General features: G+C 45.2%; 1 pseudogene; it reads left to right on the forward strand.

The window, feature by feature from the left end:
- The first annotated feature begins 12,000 nt into the window (after positions 1-12,000).
- LOC136165487 (olfactory receptor 10H2-like) lies at positions 12,001-12,950 on the forward strand (annotated as a pseudogene).
- Positions 12,951-13,075: the final 125 nt, after the last annotated feature.

The raw sequence follows: 13,075 nt of genomic DNA on the forward strand, positions 1-13,075 counted from the left end.
CAGACAAGGCCTCAGGTCCATCCCACTCTAGAGGAATGGTCCCCAGATAGTTTTCCTGCTTACACTTAAGCCCAAACTTTGGTTGGCAGCCAAGAGATTTAATTGGGAATTGAAGATGACCTTCTCTTCTCTAAGGCACAGAAATTCCAGACAAATGCTCCAACAGACACCATGGTACCCTGAGCTGCAGAACACCAGGTCCACAAAGCACTTAGTGTCGTATACCTCTGGGAGCTACAGTTTCTACTTCCTCAATAATAATGTTTACTGCACTTTTTGATATAAATTCTTGTTCAGCATCTCCTCTCTTCCCTCTGTTACTCTGGCTGAGTCCAAAAGGGTAGGACCACTCTAGACTTGCTCATCGTTGTGTTTCCACAGTCTGGCAATTAACAGGTGCTCAGTAGTACTTGCAAAAGAAAAAAGCAAATAGCTCTTTCATCATAGACCTATGGAAGTCCTGTGAGCTGCAAAACTCTTCTGAAACACAAATGGCTGTCCCCTAATTTCTCTGAGGTTCATTTTCAGGTGTGGTGGGCATTACAGGAACCCACCTGCCCTTGTGTGTGTGTGATAACCAGTGTCCCCTGTACAAATGAGTGTTATCTTGTGGCTGTTGGGAGCAGGGAGTAAGGTCCTTTTATTCAGACCCCTGTCAGTATTCTTAGGCCACTATGAGTCACTTCCCCTTCTTGCTGTCATTCTATTCCTCACACGGACACTGATTTTCCCACCCGAGGTCCTTTGCACATGCTAGTCCCTTTGCTAGTGACCCCTTCCCTCTCCCTCCTGAGCAGAAAGTCTTACTGAAATGCCACCTTCTCTGTGAAGCCTCCCCCTAGCCTGCCCCTCTCTCTATGGATTTGGTCACTGAGCTGCCATAGCCCTCTGCCTTCCCTTCCTCCCACTTTTCCTTCTTGTCCAAATGCAGTTGTCTGTCATCTACTTCTTCTCTCTCATGTCATGTCCACGAGAGCAGGTATCCCTGTCCTGGTCACTGTGGTCTCCCCAGAGATGGGCTCAGATGTTTCATAAACATCTGTTGAACACGTGGGTGCTGGGGCTGGACTTCCTCTGAGCTGGAGATAAGAGTTAGCTCATGCACAGTCTTTAGGTACTGAGGTTGGTCATGCTTATCAAACTACCCAGCAAGTGTGACCAGTTCTGATTTTCCATAGTTATTAAAGAGCAAATCAAGTATGAGGTTTCCTTCTTCTATCTACCACTGCACAGCCTCAGAAAAGAAGGCATCTCCTGAGCAAGTCGATGACCAAGAAATTGAGGAGCTCTTCAACTCTACTTAATGGTCTGGGCTTGGTGGGGATTTTATCCTATAAAATTTATGGTATACGTAGTATGTGCTACACATAAAAGATCAGTGGGATCCAGATCTCATTTCTAAGAGGTTCTGGACAAGGGATGGAGGTAGGGAAGTGCCTAAGTCATTCAAATACTGCAAGACAAATACAATGCAGAAGTAACAAACTCAAGATAAAAAGATCCCTAAAAAAGGAAATCCATTGATAATTAAATTGCCATAAAAAATAAAGGGTATCTGTCAGATTAATATATTAGGGATCAGGTTGAATATGCATGAGAACTGCCAGCATGGTCATTAACTAAAGGGCTTGGTGCAGTGGTGGAGAGTGGATGGAGAATGTTCTTCTCTCTCTTTTTTTTAAATTTTATTTTTAATTGGAGGATAATTGCTTTACAATATTGTGATGCATGTCACTACATTAACATGAGTCAGTCATAGGTGTGCATATGTCTCTGCGCTCTTAAACCTCCCTCCCACCTCCCTCCCCATTCCATCACTCTAGGCTGTCACAGAGCACTGGCTTTGGGTTCCCTGTGTCATACAACAAATTCTCAGTGGCTATCCTCTTTACATGGTCATGTTTTAATACTGCTCTCCCAAGTCATCCCACCCTCTTCCTTCCCGACTGTGACCATAAATCTGTTCTCTATGTTTGTGTCTCCTTTGCTGACTTGTAGAAGTAGGATCATCAAAATTATCTTTCTAGCTACCATATCTATGTGTTTTATAGGATATTTGCCTGTTTCTGATTTACTTAACTCTGCATAATATGCTCTAGGTTCATCCTCCTCATTAGAACAAATACATTGCTTTTTATAGCCAAGTAATATTCCACTGTCTATATGTAACACAATTCCTTTATCCATTCATCTGTTGATGGACATCTAGGTTGCTTGCATGTCCTAGCTATTATAAATTGTGTTACAATGAATATTAGGGTACATGTGACTTTTTCAATTATGATTTCCTGAGGGTATATGACTAGTAGTGAGATTGCTGGGTCATATGATAGTTTTCATTTTTATTCTTAGTTTTTTAAGGCGTTTCCATATTGGAGAAGTTGAGGGAGTGAGGGATCTGACCCAACCTTCATGGGTAGCTGTGAGCACAGGTTCTGGTACACAGCAGGGTTTGGGAAATGTTTGGGGAAAAAAATAACTTGAACTAATATTTATTGATCATCCAAGTGGAGAAACCCAAAGATGCATGGGTCCTGCCTGGGAGAAAAGCTGAGTAAATCTACCAAGCTCTGGTTCAAATGGACTTTGGTTACTTATCATTGTTTCTTTACTGGTCACATATTGCTTGGCACTTGGTAGGTGCTCAACAAATATCTGTGAGCCAAATAGAGAGAAGAGCATCCACAGTTAAAGAAAAAACTTTATATGAGAGTGGAGGGAGGGGAGTTCACCTCCACCAAGCACCTACATGCCAACGTCCTTACATGCATTGTGTCTCTTATCTGTATAATTCTGTCCCATTTTAAAAAAGAGAGAATGAGGCCCAAAGAAGCCAAGCCACATGCCCCAGTCACAGTCCCCCCCCCCGCCCTCCCCCAGGCAAGATTGCAAGATGCAGCTTAACTGTGACCTTGATTTCCTGCATTCCATCTCTAGACTTATTATTGACCCTATTTCATGACTCTAGTCCCATTTCCTTATCTCTGGCCACACAGATGCAATAAGAAAGGATCTTTTGACTAAGTCCTGGCTTCACTTCTTAGCTGAACATCTGTCCCTCTGATGTCCTTTAGTGATATGTGCAGTGTCAGGGAAATTCCCTCAAATCCTGGATCTACTTGCTGTCCCAGGGGGTACAGCTTAGTGGAAACTATTGGCTGGAATTTCAGTTCAGACTGGCATCTGCCTGTGCCATCTAGCTGCCCTGGTCCTCTCCTGACCTCTCCTTCCAGCCCACTTTCTCCCTGGGGGCTGGAAGGGTGTTCTCAGTTGCTGTCAAGCCCCTCTGAAATTTGGCTCCAGCCAGACCTCTCTGCCTCCTCTAATCCAGTTCTGAGCATCTCTCCATGGTTTTGCTCAGGATGGTTCCTGTTCCTGGGATTCCCTCCCTGACACCAGGTACCCAAAGACTCTTGTTCATCTTTCAAAGTTCAGTTTTAATGGCACTTCCTCACACCCCTGCCTACATGATAAAGTCCCAAGGGCACCATGCTATCCTTCATTCATTTTTTCTTAAACACATATTTATTGACTACTAAGTGCAGAAAGCTTCTGAGTGCTGGCAAAACAACATGAAACCGGAGAGACACAAGCCCTGCCCTCAGAAATTCCCACTCTCATGGGAGACTCCGACCCATAACCAGGCAACACCACCACCTTATGATATCGGACTCCAGGGGAAGCTAGGAGACAAAGGCACCTTATCTGGCCAGCTTTGGGGCTATCTTGGAAGGCTTCCTGTAAGAGGTGACATGTAACCAGAGACCAGTTGATTGAGGCAGAGGGGAATGAAGGGTAAGGCATGCCTGGGTCCCTGGGGTGAGAGAGAATCTGGCAAATTCAAGGAACTGAATTTCATTTTAGACTAGAGATACAAAGTGAGAGTGTGACATTGAATGAGGGGGAGGGAGTTGAGATTGGAAATTGGAGAAGCTAACAAGGACCAGACTGCACAGAACTTTGAGGGTGCAGAGAAACATCGGGGCACCAGGGATCCATGGCTGGTTCTAAGCAGAGGAAGGATGCTATCTGGTTAGTTTAGCAGGATTCCTCTACTGTTGCTTAGGAATGAATGTAGAGATGAGGCCTGAAACAGAGAACTATATCATGAAGGATACTATTGTGGGTTAAAATGCTGTTGTTCAGTCACTAGATTGTGTCTGACTCTTTGTGACTCCATAAACTGCAGTACACCAGGCCTCCCTGTCCTTCACTATCTCCCAGAGTTTGCTCAAACTCTTGTCCATTGCATCAGTGATGTCATCCAACCATTTCATCCTCTGTCACCCCCTTTTCCTCCTGCCTTCATGCTTTCCCAACATCAGGGTTTTTTCCAATGAGTCAGCTCTTCACATCAGGTGGCCAAAGTATCGGAGCTTCAGCCTCAGCATCAGTCTTTCCAATGAATATACAGGGTTGATTTTCTCTAGGATTGTGTGACTTAGAAACTCATGCCCACTTGGCACTTTAAATGTGACCCCACTTGGAAATAGAGCCTCTGAAGATGTAATTATTTAAGGATCTCAAAATGAAATCATCCTCAGTTTTGTGTGGACTCTAATGACTTTTGTCCTTATAAAAGGAGGAGACCTACAGAGACACAAGGAGAAGTCCAGGTGAAGACATAGGCAGAGATTGCACTGATGCAGTTGAGTGTTGCCAGTGGCCACCAGGAGGGAGACATAGAACAGATTCTCCTTCAGAGCTTCCAGAAGAAGCATCTCTGCCAAAACCTCAATTTTGGACTTCTGGCCTCCAGAACTAGAAGAGAATAAATTTCTGGGGCTTCCCAGGTGGCTCAGTGGTAAAGAATCCATCTGCCAATGCAGGAGACACATAAGACTTGGGTTTGATTCCAGGGTCAGGAAGCCCTCCTGGAGTAGGAAATGGCAACCCACTCCAGTATTGTTGCCTGGAGAACCCCATGGGCAGAAGAGTCTGGTGGGCTACAGTTCGTGGGGTCACAAAGAGTGAGACATGACTGAGCGCGTGTGTGCACATGTTTAAGCTACTCAGTTTGTGATAATTTGTTTTATCAGCCCTAGGGCACTAATACATGGGTTGATGCTGTCCTCCAGGTTCTATGTGCTTTCACCAAGCAGGCCGGGGTGTTGGAGATGAGAATGTGGAAAATTGGAAGAGAGCAGACACGGAGTTGCATTTTAGCTCAACAACCTGGAAGCCCAGTTGTTTGGGGCTGTCAGGGCCCAGCACTGTCTGCTCCTTCCCTCTCCAGTACTTCAGCTTCAAGGGCCTGGGTCCAGAACAGGTTCATGCTTTAGAGATTCCATTCCTGACCTAGCCCCTCTCCTTCCCACAGAGGTCAGACATTAGCCTCTCTGCTAGGACACTCCGTGTAGCTGGGAGTCAGAATTTTCCCACCAAAGTCCATGCAAGTCTGGTCTGGGAGCCTTGTGATGTCTTCTGGGATGGTCCAGGGGTACCTTATATGGGGTTTGGATGGTCTTGGCCCTTTGAGCTGCAAGGTCCACACTGGAGCCTCCCAGAAAGGAAAGGAGCTCCTGGGTTGAGAGATTAGGGGAAGGGCACCTACTTCTTTTCTATTCCTTCCCTGGTCTAGTTAAGGGCTGCCTTGTCACATCCATCTCCCAATCTAATCATCCCCTTTTGGTGCCACAGAATAGCCCAGCTCCCAGTGAAGAGGAAAAGTTAAAATTGTACATAACCTCATGTTCGTTATGCCTCTGTAACTCAGCTTGCTCCTTGCAAAGTAGTGTCAGAAAGTGGGGACTTACAGTGCTAGGAACTGGAGCTTATCTCACTCACCCTTGTCCTGCTCTTTGAAATTGCCCAGACCCTGAAAGCCTGCTTAATCATGCCTGTTCGTGTAAAGGTCAGGCATGCCCCTCCCCACCTTGACTGCTGTTTCCACGTGTGTGAAACCCTTTAGTCTAAACCAGCCTATTAGCAGCTAGTGTTGCCCACTCTAGTCTGTCTGTAAAAACTCTGTAACCCCTTTGTTCGGGGCTCAGAGCTTGGAGTATTAACTCCCCTGGGCCCGCCGGCGTAATAAACCTGATTCTCCAACTCTCTGAGTGTGGTGCTTGGTTTCTCGAGTACTGGTTTCTGCAACACCAGCAGAGCACAGAGGGCTGTCAGGGAAGGTTGCAGACTGATTATACCTCTGTGGGTTGATCCCAGAGGAGCCTGGTGTGCCCAGAAGTACCCCCAAGGCTCCCACCCAATGGTGGGCCTGAGGGAGCCCCTCCTGCATCTTGCACCACGCTCCCCTGGGATGCCTTTGGAACGTGCCTCTGGAGAAGAAAGGGATAAAGTGAGGGAGCAGCTTGCTCCCCCGCCCACTCCCTTCTGAGCTTCCTGTGTGAGTGAGGGGGCCAGGGTCTCCTCTGCTACCTCTTTAGAGCGCCTGGTGGCTGCCGAGAGAGTGTGCACCCCTGGACGTCTTCCTGGACGAGGTGATGTATGCCCCAGACAGGGGGAAGGGTTGTGGGTAACAGGAGTGTTCCCTGTGGATCTTAGTATCAGGAACTCAGCTGAACAAATTTCAGAGCAAGAGGTGCCTGAGCAAAGGCTCCTTACTCCTGAATCCTCCACCGGGCCCTCATGAAAAAAAGGGAAAGTGTTAGTCACTCTGTCTGACTCTTGGCAACACCATGGAGTGTAGCCAGCCAGACTCCTCTGTCCATGGGATTCGCCAGGCAAGAATACTGGAGTGGGTTGCCATTTCATTCTATGGGGGTCTTCCCAACTCAGGGATTGACCCCGGGTCTCCTGCATTGCAGGCAGATTCTTTACAGTCTGAGCCACGAGGGAGGCCCATACCCATGTACATTTGTGCATACTGTGGCTGTAACGCAGATGTCAGAGTGAAAGGTGCCTGTCAGTAACACAGGCATTAGTCACCTTCTTAGCAGCATCAAGCCATGAGACTGTGAGTCTGAGTGCACTGCCTGCACTCTGCATGTGCAGGTCCATCCTTGAGGGTGTGGTCTCCGCATCTCTAGAAGCGCACAGATCTTTGCATGACCCAGGTGCAGTCAGACTGCTGCATGCATATCTGCTTGCAGAAGAAAGAGCCTAAGATACTGGGTGTTGGGGGAGACATGAGTGGTGGAAGGCAGGCATGTAGAAGTGTGGGGACACCTACGTCTAGGTGTGTGTGAGACACCCGGATCCAGCTGTGTAGGAACAGGAAGGTGCCCACCCTCAGGAGAGCGGTGCTAAGGGGCCTCACCTTCTGTCTGATGCTTGCTTAGGTGGAGGCTCACAGGCTGCCTGGAGCAAGAGAAGGGACTCTGAGCCAGAAAAGGTACGTTCTCTCTCTCTTGTCTCAGGGCTGGCCTCAGGCACTCTCAGGCTCTCTCTCCCTTTCTGGGGACCAGCTGGACTGTGAGGAGGTAGTGCAGAAGTACAAGTGGGCTGAAGGAGGATCATTTCACTTTATGAAAAAATGGAGGTGAAATTCACATACCAAAAATTAACCATTTTAAAGTGTACATTTCAGTGGCATTTAGTCCATTCACAATGTGCAATGATTATTTCTATCTAGTTATAAAATATTGTCATTACCCCAAAGGAAACCTTGTTCTCTTCTCTTTAGCAGTTATGCCCCATTCACCCTGCTCCTGACCCCTGGTGACATTTAATCTGCATTTTGTTCCCACAGGCTTGCTGTTCACATATTTCATATTAATTGAATCAGACAATAGTTGAGCTTGGCTTTTTTCACATAGTATGATGTTTACAAGTTTTGTCCAAGTTGTAGCAGGTGTCAGTACTACAATTTTTTTTTTCTTTTTTGCTGCAAAAAAGAAAACTTAACTATATTTAAGTATGCAGTTTGTTAAGGTTAAATCTATTCTTATTGTGATGTGGCAGAATTCCAGATGTTTTATCATCTTGCAAAACTGAAACTCTAAACCTGTTAACAAAAACTCCCCATTTCCTCTCCCCTCAGCCCTTGGAAACTGCAATTCTACATTGTATTTCTCTGAATTTGACTACTTTAGAGACCTTATACAGTAGAATCATACAGGATTTCTTTTGGGGAGAATTGGCTGATTCCACTTAGCATAATATTGCTGAGGTTCATTCATGTTGTAGCATGCCACAACATTTTCTTCCTTTTAAAGCTGAATAATATTTCATTGGATGGATAGGCCATATTTTGCTTACCATTCACCCAAGGATGAACACTTGGGTTGCTTCTACCTCATGCCTACTGTGACTAGTGCTGCTGTGAACAGGGGTGTGCAAAAATCTTTTTGAGATCCTGCTCTCAATTCCTTTGCATGCATATACAGAATTGTATATGGGGTTATTTGGATCGTAAAGTAATTTGAGTTTTAATTTTTTGAGGAATATCCATACTGTTTCTCACAGCTGTACTCTTTTACAATGCCATCAATGGTGGCATTGCAAAGTGCAGACTTTACAATTTTTTCCACAGTTTTGCCATTTTAAATGGCACAATTCAGTGGCATTTAAAAAATTCACAATGTTGTGGGACTATCACCTCCATCCTGGAATGAGAAGTCAAGTGGGCTTTAGGAAGCATCACTATGAACAAAGCTAGTGGAGGTGATAGAATTCCAGTTGAGCTATTTCAAATCCTAAAAGATGATGCTGTGAAAGTGCTGCACTCAATAAGCCAGCAAATTTGGAAAACTCAACAGTGGACACAGGACTGGGAAAGGTCAGTTTTCATTACAATTCCTAAGAAAGGGAATTCTAAAGAATGCTCAAATTACCGCACAATTGTACTCATCTTACACACTAATAAAGTAATGCTCAAAATTCTCCAAGCAAGGCTTCAGCAGTACGTGAACTATGACCTTCAAGATGTTCAAGCTGGATTTAGAAAAGGCAGAGGAACCAGAGATCAAATTGCCAACATCCACTGGATCATCTAAAAAGCAAGAGAGTTCCAGAAAAACATCTATTTCTGCTTTATTGACTATGCCAAAGCCTTTGTCTGTGTGGATCACAATAAACTGTGGAAAAGTGTGAAAGAGATGGGAATACCAGATCACCTGACCTGCCTCTTGAGAAATCTGTATGCAGGTCAGGAAGCAACAGTTAGAACTAGACATGGAACAACAGACTGGTTCCAAATAGGAAAAGGAGTATGTCAAGGCTGTATATTGTTATCCTGCTTATTTAACTTATATGCAGAGTACATCATGAGAAATGCTAGACTGGAAGAAGAACAGCTGGAATTAAGATTGCCAGGAGAAATATTAATAACTTCAGATATGCAGATGATACCACCCTTAAGGCAGAAAGCAAAGAAGAACTAAAGAGCCTCTTGATGAAAGTGAAAGAGGAGAGTGAAAAAGTTGGCTTAAAGCTCAACATTCAGAAAACTAAGATCATGGCATCCAGTCCCATCACTTCATAGTAAATAGATGGGGAAACAGTGGAAACTGTGGCAGACTTTATTTTTTGGGGCTCCCCACTGCAGATGAGGACTGTAGTCATGAAATTAAAAGATGCTTACTCCTTGGAAGGAAAGTTATGACCAACCTAGATAGCAACTAAGAAGCAGAGACATTACTTTGTCAACAAAGGTCCAGCTAGTCAAGACTATGGTTTTTCCAGTAGTCATGTATGGATGTGAGAGTTTGACTATAAAGAAAGCTGAGCGCCAAAGAATTAATGCTTTTGAACTGTGGTGTTGGAGAAGACTCTTGAGAGTCCCTTGTACTGCAAGGAGATCCAACCAGTCCATCCTAAAAGAGATCTGTCCTGAGTGTTCATTTGAAGGACTGATGTTGAAGCTGAAACTCCAATACTTTTGTCACCTGATGCGAAAAGCTGACTCATTTGAAAAGACCCTGATGCTAGGAAAGATTGAGGGCAGGAGGAGAAGGGGATGACAGAGGATGAGGTGGTTGGATGGCATCACTGACTCAATGGACATGAGTTTGGGTAAACTCCGGGAGTTGGTGATGGACAGGGAGGCCTGGTGTGCTGTGGTTCATGGGTTGCAAAGAGTTGGACATGACTGAGTGACTGAACTGAACTGAACTGATCATCTCCATTTAGGTCCTAGACATTTCACCACCCTGAAAGGAAATTTTGAACCCATTAGCAATCACTCGCTATTAAACCTGTCCTCATTCCCTGGCAACCATTAATCTGTTTTTTATCTTGATGTGTTTACTATTCTTGATATTTCAAATAAATGAAATCCTACAATGATGTGTGGCCTTTTGTGACTGGCCTCTTTCAGTCAGCATAAATTCTTTTTTAAAATTTTAATTGTTAATTGGAGGATAATTACTTACAATATTGTGATGGTTTCTGCCACACATCAACATGAACCAGTCTTAGGTAGTTGTATGTCCCCACTCTCTTAAAACTTCCATGTACCTCCCTCCCCACTCCACCCCTCTAGGTTATCACAGAGCACCAGATTTGCACTTCCTGCCTCATATGCAAATTACCACTGGCTATCTATTTTACACATAGTAATGTATATGTTTCAATGCTATTCTCTCAAATCATCGCATCCTCTCCTTCCCCCACTGTGTCTAAAATCTGTTCTTTATGTCTGCATCTCCTCTGCTGCCCTCTAAAAGTAGAATCATCAGTACTATCTTTCTAGATTTCATATATATGCATTAATACATGATATTTATCTTTCTCTTTCTGACTTACCTCATTCTGTATAATAGGCTCTAGATTCATCTACTTCATTAGAACTGACTCAAATGCATTCCTTTTCATAGTTGTGCAATATTCCATTGTATATATGTACCACAACTTCTTTATCCATTCATCTGTCAATTGACAGCTAGGTTGCTTCCATGTCCTAGCTATTGTAAATAGTCACTCAGCATAAATTCTTTAAGGGTCACCCATGTAGTAGTATGTGTCAGTTCTTTGTTCATTTGTATGGATAAATGGTATTCCATTGTAGTGATATAGCTCATTTTGTTCATCCACTCACTCACTAATGCACTTTCCAGTTTTTAAAAGTATTTTATTTTGCATGAAGCTTCCTTGTGGCAGAGAAAGTGAGAACCAGAGGGTGAGAGAGAACCAGAGGGAGAGAGAAGAACAGCTGATGTGTTTACTATTGATGTGTTTGGCCACATCAATAGGCCACACACATTGTATGATTCCATTTATTTGAAATATCAAGAATAGTAAACACATCAAGATGATGGAGGAGGTGCCTGGAAGAAGAGTTGACCTCACAGGGAGCTAGGACAGATATGACTGTTGCCACTCAAGGAGGGAGATGAGAGAAGCCAAGTCTTGGCTTCTCTGTGAAGCATACGGTTATTGATAGGAGAGTGGCATAGAACTTGAAGAGAGGCAAGGAGCTTCAGAGAACACCCCTGGCGAGTGATCAGAGAAAGAGAGCCCAGCAGGGATCAGAGAACAGTACTCTATTGTTGCGTCAGTCAGGACTACGTCCTGTGAGGGACGCATGCAAGTTAGACCACACAGCAGTAGTAGCTAAGAGCTTTAAGGTCCATCACCTCATTTAAACACCACAGAAGCTCTATGGAAAAAGGAATATTACTCGTTTTCCAGGTGAGCTGGGAAGGAGGGGTGGTGAGAAATAAACCAAGCCTGGGTCCTTTCCATGTTGTAGGGGAGAGTTGGCTTCTAGCTGAAAGTTGAAATTAGGGAGTAGCCTGACCTTCAAATTTACGAAGGAGTTGGTCTCATGAAGATGGAGATAAGCACAGCGTGACCAGCATGCCCAAAGACAGAAAAGCATGGTGGGGGTGGTCCTGCATGGAGTTAATTATAGTAATAATAGTAGTCTTATAGTTACTACCAGTATTTTTAAAATTAAGTTCTTGCTATGTGGCAGTATGTGTGTTAGGGCACTTGAGATGCATGATCATTATTATGAACACCATTTTGCAGATGGATTAACCATGGCTTGGAGAGGTGAAGGAGCCTCTCCGGGAAGTCCTCCCAGGTAGGGTTCATTAGAGACTGTAAATTCCTTCCCACTGGATCTTCTTCACTTTCTCCTCAAGCAGGTATGCTGCCATGTTGGGGCTAAACCTCACCTCCGTTTCTGAATTCATCCTCATCGGCTTTTCCACCTTCCTCAGCATCTCCTGCCTGTCTTCTTCCTGCTCTTCCTGCTGATGTACCTGTTCACGCTGCTGGGGAACCTGCTCATCATGGCCACCGTCTGGAGCGAGCACAGCCTCCACACCCCCATGTACCTCTTCCTCTGTGCCCTCTCCATCTCTGAGGTCCTCTACACCTTCGCCATCATCCCACGCATGCTGGCTGACCTGCTCTCCACCGACCGTTCCATCTCCTTCATGGCCTGTGCCAGCCAGATGTTCTTCTCCTTCATGTTGGGTTTCACCCACTCCTTCCTGCTCACAGTCATGGGCTACGACCGCTATGTGGCCATCTGCCACCCCCTGCGCTACAACACGCTCATGAGCCCCCGAGGCTGTGCCTGCCTGGTGGCCTGGTCCTGGGTTGGTGGCTTACTCATTGGGATGCTGGTGACATCTGCCATTTTCCACCTCACCTTCTGTGGGCTTAATGAGGTCCATCATTTCTTCTGCCATGTGCCCCCGCTAGTGAAGTTAGCCTGTGGAAATAGAGTACCAGGAGTGGCCCTGGGAGTGGGCCTAGTCTGTAGCCTGGTCTTGTTGAGTTGCTTTCTCCTCATTCTCCTCTCTTATGCCTTCATCGTGGCCGCCATCTTGAGGATCCCTTCAGCTGAAGGACGGCACAAAGCCTTCTCCACCTGTGCATCTCATCTTACTGTGGTCGTTGTGCACTATAGCTTCGCCTCTGTCATCTATGTCAAGCTCACAGGTCTCCACTCTCAGCAAGGCAACGTCTTGATTGCCATCACCTACACGATCCTCACGCCTTTCCTGAGCCCCATCATATTCAGCCTCAGGAATAAGGAGCTGAAGAACGCCATGAAGAAGACCTTCCTCAGCAAACTCTATGTTTCCAGCATCTGAGTGGCCGGTGTGGAGGTGGTCAGAATATGGTGGAAAGATGAGCATACCCTCATCTGTAAAGGGGATTAATAATGACTACCCTGCATGGCTGTTGTAAAGACTGGTGTGTGTGTGTATGTGTGTGT

This window comes from Muntiacus reevesi, chromosome 1, assembly GCF_963930625.1.
Source record: "Muntiacus reevesi chromosome 1, mMunRee1.1, whole genome shotgun sequence".
NCBI lineage: Eukaryota > Metazoa > Chordata > Mammalia > Artiodactyla > Cervidae > Muntiacus > Muntiacus reevesi.